At 43.2% G+C, this 13146-nt stretch overlaps 1 protein-coding gene across 1 annotated transcript in view; it reads left to right on the top strand.

Annotated features, from left to right (window-relative positions):
- LOC109919926 (arylsulfatase I-like) overlaps positions 1-13146 on the top strand; it is a 34808-nt gene that overhangs the window by 8844 nt on the left and 12818 nt on the right. The gene's annotated exons all lie outside the window — the stretch shown is intronic.

The following is a 13146-nucleotide window of genomic DNA, read 5'->3' as shown; positions in this document are numbered from 1 at the left end:
CTTCAGAAATTTTCTGAAGAAGGGTCTAGGCCCGAAACGTCAGCCTTCCTGCTCCTATGATGCTGCTTGGCCTGCTGTGTTCATCCAGCTCTACACCTTGTCATATCAGATTCTCCAGCATCTGAAGTTCCTATTATCTCTGGTTGGGTCTGTATTGTATGAAGCTCATTAACCATGGCTCAGGGAGAAACAAACTGGCTCAAAAGTTTAGGGGAGGATTCAAGTATAGAGATGTCAAGGATTGTTCCTGAGCACTGTGAAGTTGAATGCTTGCTTTTTTGATGCCATGTGATCGAAACCATTTCGTTTTTTTCTTTGTCGAAGCTGATAGACTTGCTTGGCCATTTCAAAGGGTAGTACTTCAGAATCAACCATATTGTTGTGGGGTCACCTATAGATCAGATGGCACCTTGATAAATAAATTTTTGTTTCCTTGTTTAATGGTGAAACCCACTGCAAGCTTATTTCATGTTAGATAGTGGTCACAGACAGATATTAACGATCCTAGCGATTAAATTGGTCATTTTCACATTTGTAACAATCTGTGAAAACTGGGGACCTGATTTCCAGCACACTCTACACCTCAGGATCATGACACTGAACAGGGAGACAAATCGTATGGGGCCACTCGGGACCCACTGACTTGCAAGAAAACCCTTAACTGCAAAGCTTTAAATGGCTGTATTTTGACAGGGAAGCGTCTGTCAGCGTGTCTATCATTGTTTTGCCAAGAGTTCCGTGGAAATAAAAGGAGAAGAAATCTACACCTGCCCTTTCCTCTCATCTTAGTTCTAATGGCTGTAGTTAAATTAGGTCTGCCCCATCTACCCTCTCAGGTAAATATGAAAGATCCCATTGAAAAAAGAGCAAGGGCATTATCCCTGATGTTCTGGCCAATATCTATTGCATGACTGCAAGATTCTGAGGTGCAGGGGGATCTGGGTGTTCTGGTACATGAGTCACAAAAGGTTAGTTTATAGATACAGCATGTAATCAAGAAGGATAGTAGGATGTTATCCTTCATTATGAGAGGAATTGAACATAAAACTAAGGATGTTATGCTTCAGGGCACTGCTGAGACCAAATCTGAAATACTATTTGCAGTTTTGGTCTCCTTATTTCAGGAAAGAGGTAACTACGTCGGAGGGAACTCTGAGGATGTTTACTGGAATGATACCTGGAATGAGTGGGTTGTCTTCCGAGGAGAGATTGGACAGATTGAGCTTGTTTCCATTTGAGTTTAGAAGAGTGAGGGGCGATTTGATTGAAATGTTTAAATCCTGAATGGTCTTGACAAGGTGGATGTGGAAAAGATATTTCCACTTGTGGGAGAGTCACAAACCTCTTCACTCAAAATTAGGGACTGCCCTTTAGGAACAGAGATGAGGAGAATGGCCTCTGTGTGTTGTGTGACTTTGGAACTCTCTGTCTTGGAAGGTGATGGAGGCAGAGTCATTTTTTTATTCACTCGTGGGATGTGGGCATCACTGGCTGGGTCAGCATTTATTGCCCATCCCTAGTTGCCCCTTGAGAAGGTGGTGGTGAGATGCCTTTTTGAACCACTGCAGTCCACCTGCTGTGGGTTGACCCACAATGCTCTTAGGGAGGGAATTCCAGGATTCTGACCCAGTGACAGTGAAGGATCAGCGATATATTTCCAAGTCAGGATGGTGAGTGGCTTAGAGTGGAACTTGCAGGGGGTGGTGTTCCCATGTATCTGCTGCCCTTGTCCTTCTAGGTGGAAGTGTTTGAGAGTTTGGAAGGCGCTGTCTGAGGATCTTTGGTGAATTTCTGCAGTTCAGATTATAGATAGCACACACTGCTGCTACTGAGTGTTGTTGGTGGAGGGAGTGGATGTTTGTGAATGTGGTGTCAGTCAAGTGTCTGCTTTCTACTGTATGTTATCAAGCTTCTCCAGTGTTGTTGAAGTTGCAGCCATCCAGGCAAGTTGGGAGTATTCCCTCGCTCTCCTGGCTTGTGCCTTGTAGATGGTGGACAGGCTTTGGGGAGTCAGGAGGTGAGTTACTTGCTGCAGTGTTCCTAGCCTCTTACCTGCTCTTGTAGCCACTGTGTTTATGTGGTGAGTCCAGTTGAGTTTCTGGTCAATGGTAACCCCAGGATGTTGATAGTGGGGGATTCAGAGATGATAACACTATCATAGAATTGAATATTTTTAAGGCAGTGCTGGATAGCACCTTATTAATCGGGGGGAAAAGATGATGACTGGGGGTAGAGGGGAATATGGAATTCAAAACACAACCAGATCAGCCATGATCGTATTAATTGGTATGAAGGGGCTGAATGGCCCTACCTGCCCCTATTTCATAAGCTCACCTGTTTATCCCTCAACAAACATTTATATCCATGGTGGATATCAGATTTGAAGAACCTGTATGAAATGGATTCTCTGCCATTGCTGTTTAGGGGACCTTACTTTATGCAAGATGGTTGCCACATTTTCTATGTAAAAGAGAAATTGGCTGCAAAATGATTAATGTCTTAATACCGCAAATGCCATCATGTCAACGGAAGCTGTTTCTCTACACTCTTGCTTTCACCTAACGGGAATGCCAAAAATCTCCAATATGTAGATTCCATACCTTACGTTCATTCATCCATTTCGAATTTGCATAAATAGTTATCACAGGGCTTTGTCGTTTCAAAACATGGTTTGCAGTAGCGATGACTTGTCATTTTTATCTGTCCACTTTGATTAAATTCCCTGCCCCTGTTTATTGCAAGATCCACCAGCTAAGTTGAGAAGGAGGGAAAAGTTATTAAAATAAAATAAATAATTTTAATTATTAAATAAAAATTATTGCTCCTTTGGTCTCCAAAGTTCTCTCAGCAGAATAAAGATGGACAAACTGCTGTGAAAATATGGCTGTTGGAAGCTGTATGTTTAAGGGGTGTTTTTGCAAGTCACTGGGTCCCAAGTGACTCCATGCACTCTATATCTTTGATCAGTGTCATGGCCTTGATGAGTAGAGTGTGCTGGAAATCAAGCCCCTAGTTTCAACAAGTTGCCACAAATGTGAAGTGACCAAATGAATCACAAGGCTGGTAAAAGTCTGACTGTGACCTCTATCTAAGACAAAATAAACTCGCAGCCGGTTCCATCATAAAACAAGAAAACAAAAACTTATTTGTTAAACTGCTGTCCCTTACCTCGTCTGATGTACATCTGACTCTAGACCCACAGCAGTGTGATTGACTCTTAACCACCGTCTGAAATGCTTGAGCAAGCCTCTTAGTGGCACCAACCTCAACAAAGAAAGGAGTGTAACTGTACATACCACGTGGTATCGACTAAGGCACCTGAATCAACCCTGCAAAGATATACCTTACTAACATCTGCAAGCTAGTGCCAAGAGTGGGAGAGCTGTCTCGCAGACTAGTCTCGCAACAGCCTGACATAGTCATACCCACAGAATCATAACTTACAGACAATGTCCCAGACACCACCATCACCATCCCTGGATATGTCCTGTCCCACCGGCCAGACAGACCCAGCAGACCGGGTGGCACAGTGGTATACAGTCGGGAGGGTGTTGCTCTGGAAGTCCTCAACATTGGCTCTGGACCTCATGAAGTCTCATGGCTACAGGTTAAACATGGGCAAGGAAACCTCCTGCTGATTACCACATATCATCCTCTCTTGGATGATGAATTGGTATTCCTCCGTGTTGAGCAACACTTGGAGGAAGCACTAAGGGTGTCAAGGATGCAAAATGTGCTCTGAGTGGGGGATTTCAATATGCACCACCAAGAGGTGGCTTGGCAGCGCACTAGTAGGTCAAATTGTTTGGGTTGTAAAGGACATAGCTGCGAGACTGGGTCTGTGGCAGGTGGTGAGGGAACCAACAGGAGGGAAAAACATACTTGACCTTATCCTTACCATTCTGCCAGCTGCAGATACATCTGTCCATGACAATATTGGTAAGAGTGACCCACCGCACAGTCCTTGTGCAGATGAAGTCCCATTGTCTTCACATTGAGAATACCTTCCATTATATTGGGTGGCACTATAACTGTGCTAAATGGGACATACTTCGAACAGATCTAGCAACACAAGACTGGGCATCCATGAGGCACTGTGGGTCATCAACAGTAGCAGAATCGTACTCCAGCACAATCTGTAATCTCATGGCCTGGCATATTCCCCACTCAATCATGATAATTAAGCTAGGGGATCAACCCTGGTTCAATAGAGAGTTCAGGAGGGCATGCCAGAAGCAGCACCAGGCATACCTGAAGATGAGATGGCAACCTGGTGAAGCCACCAAACAGGACTACTTGTATGCCAAGCAACATAGGCAGCAAGTGATAGACAGAGCTAAGCGATCCCACAACCAACAGATCAGATCTAAGCTCTGCAGCCCTGCCACATCCAGTGGCGAATGGTGATGGACAAATAAACAACTCACTGGAGGAGAAGGCTCCACAAATATCCCCATCCTCAATGATGGAAGAGCCCAGCACATCAGTGCAAAAGATAAGGCTGAAGCTTTCGAGTAATCTTTAGGTAGAAGTGCCAAATGGATGATCCATCTCGGCCTCCTCCAATGATCCCCAGCATGACAGAGGCCAGTTGTCAGCGAATTCAACTCACTCCACGTGATATCAAGAAACAGTTGGAGGCAGTTGACACAGCAAACGCTACGGGCCCTGACAACATTCCACCAAGAGCACTGAAGACTTGTACTCTAAGACTTGTCGCTCCCCCAGCCAAGCTGATCCAGTACAGCTATGACACTGACCTACCTGACAAAGTGGAAAGTTGTCCTGGTATGTCCTATACACAGAAAGCAGGACAAATCCAACCCAGCCAATTACCGCCCCATCAGTCTCCTCTCGATCATCAGTAAAGTGATGGAAGGTGTCACTAACAGTGCTATCAAGCAGCACCAGCTCAGAAATAACCTGCTCAGTGATGCCCAGTTTGGGTTCCACCAGGGCCACTCAGATCATGACCTCATCACAGCCTTGGTTCAAACATGGACAAAAGAGCTGAATTCCAGACGTCAGATGAGAGTGAGAGCCCTTGACATCAAAGCTGCATCCAACTGACTGTCACATCAGGGCGCCCTAGGAAAACTGGAATCAATGAAAGCCAAGGTTTCTTCGACGACACCCATGAACAACCAGGAGGACAAGGGCACACGGGAACGCTGCCACTTAAAAGGTCCTCTCCAAGACGCACACAACCCTGAGTTGAAAATATATCATTGTTTCTTCACAGACACTGAATCAAAATCTTGGAATTCCCTCCCTAATGTCATTGTGGATCTACCTACAGCACATGGACTGCGGTGGTTCAAGAAGGCACCTTACCCCCACCTTCTCAAGGGCAACTTGGGACAGACAATAAATGTTGGGCCCAGCCAGTGACGCCCACATCCCATGAGTGAATGAGAGTAAACACACCACTAAATCTCCCTTTTAAGAAGTGGAAAAACGGACTATCAATGACATACATGCAAACTTTAAAAGCATATGCCCTTAAATCCAAAGACGTGCATTCACTCACAGATAAAACAGACAGGACAGACATTTGCTGAAATATCGTGTGTGGAAAATCTAGGCAAAAAGGAACAAATTCTGCGGATCAAGAGTCCAAACCACAAACACGGAATGAGATGACTTTCTTGCAGTTCTTTGAGTTTTTGATGCTGAGATTAAATTATTGGTCATTGCAGCAATTCTCAATTCGGTAGACCGGCTTTTGGGCTTCGGTTTTTCCTTAAATTGTGGAAGAATAGTAGAAGCACATAATCATCACAATACAGTACACTGGAGGCCCTTCAGCCCATCAAGTAGCTCCAAATATATTGAGCCAGGAATTCTTTTCCAGAATCTTTTAGCACTGTTTCATTTCCACCCACGATTGTAGGGAGAGATCTGTCTTGCTTGAGGGGTGTTGTAGGTCTGAGTACAGTTGCCTTTGTCAATTCTGTTACAAACTGAAACTTAAAACCAATTAAAATGCTTTTTGCTGGGAAGCTTCTTTTTCAATCCAAAGTCACTTGATGCCAGCGAGACTCAAAATTGAATCCAGCTTCTCAAAAAAATTGTATGCCCTAGTATAACCAATGATTGAACACCAATAGTTTCCCTTTACCTTAAAGTTAGTAAAAAAAAAAAGTTCATTTTCTGTAACGTGGCAGTCCCAACTTCCAATTTCCCAGTTTATATTTCCAATAAAAACTTTTATCTGAGTAATATCAGAAGGCACATGTGGATGGGCCTCTTTGGATGATGAGAGTGGTCTTTCTGTGAAGCATCTCATGGGAGAATAGTCCCCTGTGCAGGTCAGGCTAATCCACAAAGAGCAATCATTGTGGAGGAAACACCAGTAATCTCACTAGACCACGAATGAAGAGGACCAACCTAATGCTTTAGGGACATGGTTTCAAATCCAACCACAGCAAAGCGAGGAATTTGAATCCAATTAATAAATCTGGATTATAGAGCTTATCTCAGTCGTGATGCCACTAAACTACCGTCGATTGTTGTAAAATCCCAGCTGGTTCATTAATCTGCTTAGAATCATCGAACTCCTGCAGCGCAGAAAGAGATCATTCAGCCCATTGAGTCCACACCTAACCAGGGCATCCTAACCAGACCCACCCCCACTACCTTAACCCGTAACCCTGCATTTCCCATGGCTAACCCACCCAGCCTGCACATCCCTCGACACAGTGGGGCAATTTAGCATGGCCAATCCACCCTAACCTGCACATCTTTACACTGTGGGAGGAAACCGGAGCACCCGGAGGAAACCCACGCAGACACGGGGAGAATGTGCCAACTCCACACAGACAGTTGCCTGAGGGTGGAATCGAACCTGGGTCCCTGGTGCTGTGAGGCAGCAGTGCTAACCACTGACACAAATTTGGGAAGAAAATCTACCATCCACATTTGGTCTGGCATACATGTGACTCCAGGCAAAGCAATGTTGTTGATGTTTATTTGCCATTTGAAATAACCAAGCAAACCACTCAGATCAAGAACAGTCATTGATGTACAACAAATACTGACCTTGACAATGATGCCCACCATCCTGTGAAAAAATAAAGCAACTTACAGATGAGGGAAGGAAGCCAAGTGGACTTTTTATTTAGAACAGAGCCTGTATTTGGTTGGAATGAAGAAATGATTTAAAATGAGTAATATCTACAGAAACATGATTCATGTTGGGTGATGATTGAGTTGGCAAAGAGACAGCCATTTCACAATGCTTGTATCCTGAATTACACTCTAATCAAAAAAGCACTTTGTGAAATATTGCAAACTAAAACACTGAAAAATGCATTTTACATTAAATAGAACTCTCAAAATGTTTAGCTCTCAACAACGCAAAGTGATGTCACTTAACCAGGACTTGATACATATAACTTGTCAACTCCCATAGAACTTTTCAACTTTTGCATTGTTGGCCTTGCCTAAACTTTTTAAAACAAAAAGTTCTGAAGTGACGTTTAGAACCGATTTATTGCAATCTCATTCTTGACACCCACTCCCTCAACCTATGTTGTATGTAATCAAGACTTATCCTCCAACACATTGCTGACGGGTGCTGCGTTATCAGAGGTGACTAATTTCAGATGAAACATTTAACTTGTGAATAGGAGTAGGCCATTCAGCCCCTCCAGCCTGAATAATCAACAGCATATTTGTAGATATGGCAGTCAGTTCGCACAAAGCAAGATTCTAGTGATAGAACTGAAACGATCACCAGGTCACATACTTTATATGATGTTGATTGAGTGATAAATATTAGCCTTGGGGGAGAACTCTCTGGCTCTTGTTCAAACGAGTGCCATGTGATTTTTACATTCATGGTGCCTCTGACAGTATGGCAGTCCCATAGTACGACGCTGGAGAATGTAAGGGCCACCTATTTTTCCTTTTTGACTATAAACTGGATTGGAAATTGGACTGTTCTTTCACTGAAATACCAGCAGAGTTTTGTAACTTGGACAAATGAAGTGATGCCCATTTTTAGCTGAGCAAGGCAATGTTGCTTTTTGAAGTGACAAAAATAGAAGTTGCTGGAAAAGGTCAGCAGGTCTGGCAGCGTCTGTGAAGAAAAAAATCAGAATTAGCATTTCGGTTCTGGTGACCCTTCCTCAGAACTGTCTTTTTGAAGTAGTGAGAGAGACTGAGTGGCACCAGAAGATTTTGAGTTGTTGGAAAATGACCTGATGACAGCCTTCAAGTTGGATGAGTTGCAATTTCCTCCAAACCTGTCAGTGCAGGGCAGGGCAGAAGAGACATTGAGAGCCAGGGAAATTCCATACATCTCTCTCTCTCTCTCTCACTCTCTCTCTCTCACTCTCTCTGTCTGTCTCTTCCATCTCCTGATGTGAATGAAAAGTTAGATAAACCAAGAAAGCTTAAAAGAAAGAATTCTAATAACAGAAGACCTAGGCACAATCAAACAACTGTTAAAGTGAGGAACAAAAATCACTTGCGGCAGCAATGTGTCATCATTGCTAAAATTAGGAGAAACTATTGGAGACAATTTGACTGACCCTTGTGATTTGAACTTGTTTTTCAACATTTTAATCTCTGTCAATATTCTTTCCAGCCGTAATATCTGTGTGTGCGTGTGTGTGTGTGTGTGTGTGTATATACTAAAGGGTTATATTCATTGCCATTAAGTGTGTCATAATGATTAAAGTTATTTTCAGTTAATAATGAAATAATGCTAAGTAGTTTTATCCTGAGTAGTGGCCAGTAGACAAATTGTAAAAACTGAAATAACTGCGGATGCTGTAAATCAGAAACAGAAACAGAAACAGAAATTGCTGGAAAAGCTCAGCAGGTCTGGCAGCATCTGTGGAGCGGAATCAGAGTTAATATTTCGGGTCCAGTGACCTTTCCTCAGAACAGACCTGGAACATTAACTCTGATTTCTCTCCACAGACCCTGCTGCTTGACCTGCTGAGCTTTTCCAGCAATTTCTGTTTTTGAAATTGATTATCTTGGTGACCTGATTGGGAACGTGTACATTGCGAGGGATTGTGGGATAGTGGGACATGATTATTGACACTTTCCTCCTGGTAAGTGTCAGCCCTTTCTGTGCACTCCAGTTTCTGGAGCTGGACCTAAACCTATGACCTCGAACTCTCGAGCAAGTGTGCCATCCTCTGATTCACAGCTGAACGGAGAATCAGGAAGAGGCCAATTCTGCCCCTTGATTCTGTTCCAGCATTCAGTTGGATTATGATGGCTCTACATGTTGACTTCATTAACCCGCCTTTGTTCCGTACCCTTTATTCAAGATACATCTAAAACCCATGCATTATAAGCTCCAATTGATCCCAATATCCACAGCCTTCTGGGATAGAGTTTCAGATTTCCATACACATTTTTCCATGAAAAATATCACACCCTGACTTCTGTCCTGGCTCTCATTTTAGGATTGTACTCTATTCTTGAAATCAGAGGAACATTTTCTCCCTGTCTGCCCTACAAGTTAAATAGATGGTGGATTAGCTGTGCCAAATAGCCCCACAGCGTTCAGGGATGTGCAAGTTAGGTGGATTAGCCGTGGAAAATGCAGGGTTTCAGGGATTGGGTGGTGTCCTGGGTCTGAGTGGGATACTGTTCAGGACATCGGTGCAGACTTGATACACTGAATGGTCTCTTTCCACTCTGTAAGGATTCTTTGAGATGGTGCACCTGTGGGGGTCATGTAAGAAACCCACAATACCATCCACATTGCCCTGGGTCAATATTTATTCCTCAGCCAGTGCCGTGAAGCTGACCATTTATCATGTCACTATTTGGGATTTGGCTGTCGAGTGCTTTCACATAAGAACAGTCACTGCACTTTGCGACACATTACCAATTAAGTAGATGGAAATGTTTCAGAGACACTGGTAAAGTGCTGGAGAGAGACACAAGATCCCTCCTTCTAACTCTTAACTGTTCCTTGGCAAATCATTTCCAAATGATAGGGCTAAGTGCCTGAGTGAACTCTGTTGTCTTGCATGCATGCATTGTGTGAAGAAGCCGTGTTGTTTCTGGTGATGGACAGTTCTGCAGGACGTATTTATCCAAAGAACTTTAACCAGGATATCCTGATGGTCTTTTGCCAGGACTGTGAGGCCATCTCCACACCACTCACTCGCATTGTTATGGCCTACTGTTCCAGCTTTAAAGTGGCCACAGCCCTTGCTTAAAAAGGATGCTTAATTCTTGGGGACTATTAGATGATTATCCTCCTTAAAATTATACTTAAATGTTTAAAGTCAACATGCACCACTAAAAATGATACTTAAAGTGACCACACATTGTTTAAATTGAAGATACACTGCTTATAGTAACTACTGTAGGTGGGTAGAATGGACGACGTTTAATAAAATATTCTGGCAGAAAGAAAGGCAGGAATGAAGGAAGGTCAGGAAAATAGTTTTTCTTAATTTATTTCCTGTAAATATAAGCATACTAATCTTCAAGTACATTTATTAGTGTACTGTTAATGTTCATTTTTGCATCATCTTCTACAAACTGAAAAGAGGTTAAAATAAAATTAACTGTCGGTTCCAGGAGGCAGAGCCTTCGCTCAGTCTGGTATAAAGCTCGTGTTATCTTTCCTTTCCCATGATAGATAGAAAATAAATGTTTACACCAAGCTGATATATTCTCAAGTCAGGCCAGAATCACAGTAAGTAAACAAATTAGAAAAAATACCAACAATAGAGAGAAAAATGAAATATAAAATCTCTCCTGAATAAAACCGGAGGAAGTGCGGATGCTGTAAATCAGAAACAAAACAGAAATTTCTGGAAAAGCTCAGCAGGTCTGGCAGCATCTGCGGAAAGAAATTGGAGTTAACGTTTCAGGTTGAGTGACCCTTCCTGAGAACTCAGCTCCAGAATCTCTCCTCCCTATGGCAGAGTGGGATAAGAGATTATTCTGTACGGTACTGAGAGACTACAGACAGAGAGAGCCCAGTCCCACTCCCTTTGGCCTTGTCCAGTGAAACCTTTTTGCTTCTCTTCTGCCCTCCATCTTATCTCAAGTTATCCCTTTTGTTCTTCTTCCCACCTTTCCCACTCCCATTTGTTGAAAAACTATTTCGTTTCCAAGTTTTATTTCCAGTTTTCCTAATGAAAGATCAATGAACCAAAATGGTTAATCATATACAATACAATGCAATACAACACAGGAACAGGTCTTTCGGCCCACCAAGCCTGTGCCAATTTCTGGCCCTTAGTTAGACCTACTACTTATTACCTGTGCACAGTTTCTATCCCTCCCATTCATGTGACTATCCAGAAATGCCTTAAACTTTGCTAATGTGCCTGCTTCCACTACCTCCACCGGCAGTGCGTTCCAGGCAGCCACCACACTCTGTGTGAAAATGTTTCCCTGCATTTCTCCCCTAAATTTTCCCCCTCTCACCTTGAACCTGTGCCCTCTCGTAGTTGACCTTTCCACCCTGGGAAAAAGCCTCTGACTATCCCTCATTCTATGCATCTCATAATTCTGTAGACATCTATCAAGTTGCCCCTCAGCCTCCTTCTTTCTAGTGAAAATAATCTGAGTTTATCCAACCTCTCCTCATAACTAAAGCCCTCCAGACCAGGCAACATCCTGTAAGCCTTCTCTGTGCACTCTCCAACGCATCCACATCCTTCTGGTTGTGTGGTGGCCAGGACTGTATGCATTATTCCAAAGGCGGCCGAACTGAAGTTTAATATAGCTGTAACATATCTTGCCAACTTTTATATTTGATGCTCCGGCCAATGAAGGCAAACAAGCTGTTTACCTTCTTGACCATCTCCTCCATCTGTGTTACTACTTTCAGGGATCTGTGGACATGTACGCCCAGATCCCTCTGTAAATCAATGCTCTTAAGAATTCCACCATTCATTGTGTAATTCACACCTGAATTTGACCTTCCAAAATGCATCACCTCGCATTTGTCTGGATTAAACTCCATCTGCCATTTCTCTGCCCAAATCTACAATCTACCTATATCCCACTATGTTCTTTGACAATCCTCACCATCTGCAACTCCACCACTTTTGGTGTCATCCCCAAACTAACTAATCAGACCGCCTACATTTTCCTCCAGATCATTTATAGATATTGCAAACAACAAAGCTCCCAGTACTGATCCCTGCGAAAAACCACTAGTTACTGATCTTCATTCCAAAAAGTATTTTTCCACTGCTACTCTCTGTCTTCTACAACCAAGCCAGTTTTGTATCCATCTAGCCAGTTCACCCCGATCCCATGAAACTCTACTTTCTGTACCAGCCTGCCATGAGATCATCTCTCGACAGATGCATGGAGGTAGTTTCTAAGGCGATGGATCGGGGACAGAAATGGGATGTAAGAGTGTGGGAATAGTTTACAGAAAGAGTGAAGCCTTTGAGAGAATTGAATGTGACGATGAGAAATATGTAATTGAAACATTGCTGGTTGCGACCTCATTTTTTTAATACATTCAGAGGATGTGAGTTTTATTGGCTAGGCTGGTATTTGTTTTCTATCCCTACTTTTTTTTATTCATTCACAGAATGAGGGCATCACGGACTAGGCCAGCATTTATTGCCCGTCCCTAATTGCCCAGAGGGCAGTTGAGAGTCAACCACATTGCTGGGGTTTGGAGTCACATGTAGGCCAGACCAGGTAAGGATGGCAGTTTCCTTCCCTAAAGCAAATAAGTGAACCAGATGGGATTTTTTCAATAATTGGCAATGGATTCACAGTCATCCTTAGACATCTAATTCCAGATTTTTAATTGGATTCAAATTCCAGGACCTACCATGGTAGGATTTGGACCTGGGTCCTCAGGATCTCTGGATTAATACTCCAGCAGTAATACCACTGGGCCGTCACCTCTCCTATCTGTATTTGAAAAAGCAATTGTGAGATGCCTTCTTGAACTGCTGCAAATGATTTGGTGTAGGTAACACACAGCACTGTGAGGGAGGGGAATCCCTGATCAAAGTCAATGGGCGGTGTCTGTGCGTGTGTGTATGTCTGTGTGTGTGTGTGTGTATGTGTGTGTGTGTGTGTATGTATGTGTGCGTGTGTGTGTGTGTATATGTGTGTGTGCGTGTGTGAGAGTGTGTGTGTATGTGAGAGTGTGTGTGTATGTGTGTGTGTGTGTGTGTGTGT

The sequence above is a fragment of the Rhincodon typus genome, chromosome 12 (assembly GCF_021869965.1).
Source record: "Rhincodon typus isolate 14 chromosome 12, sRhiTyp1.1, whole genome shotgun sequence".
Classification (NCBI taxonomy): Eukaryota; Metazoa; Chordata; class Chondrichthyes; order Orectolobiformes; family Rhincodontidae; genus Rhincodon; species Rhincodon typus.
The sequence above is the reverse complement of the archived record's forward strand: the minus strand, read 5'-3'. Positions and strand labels throughout refer to the sequence as shown.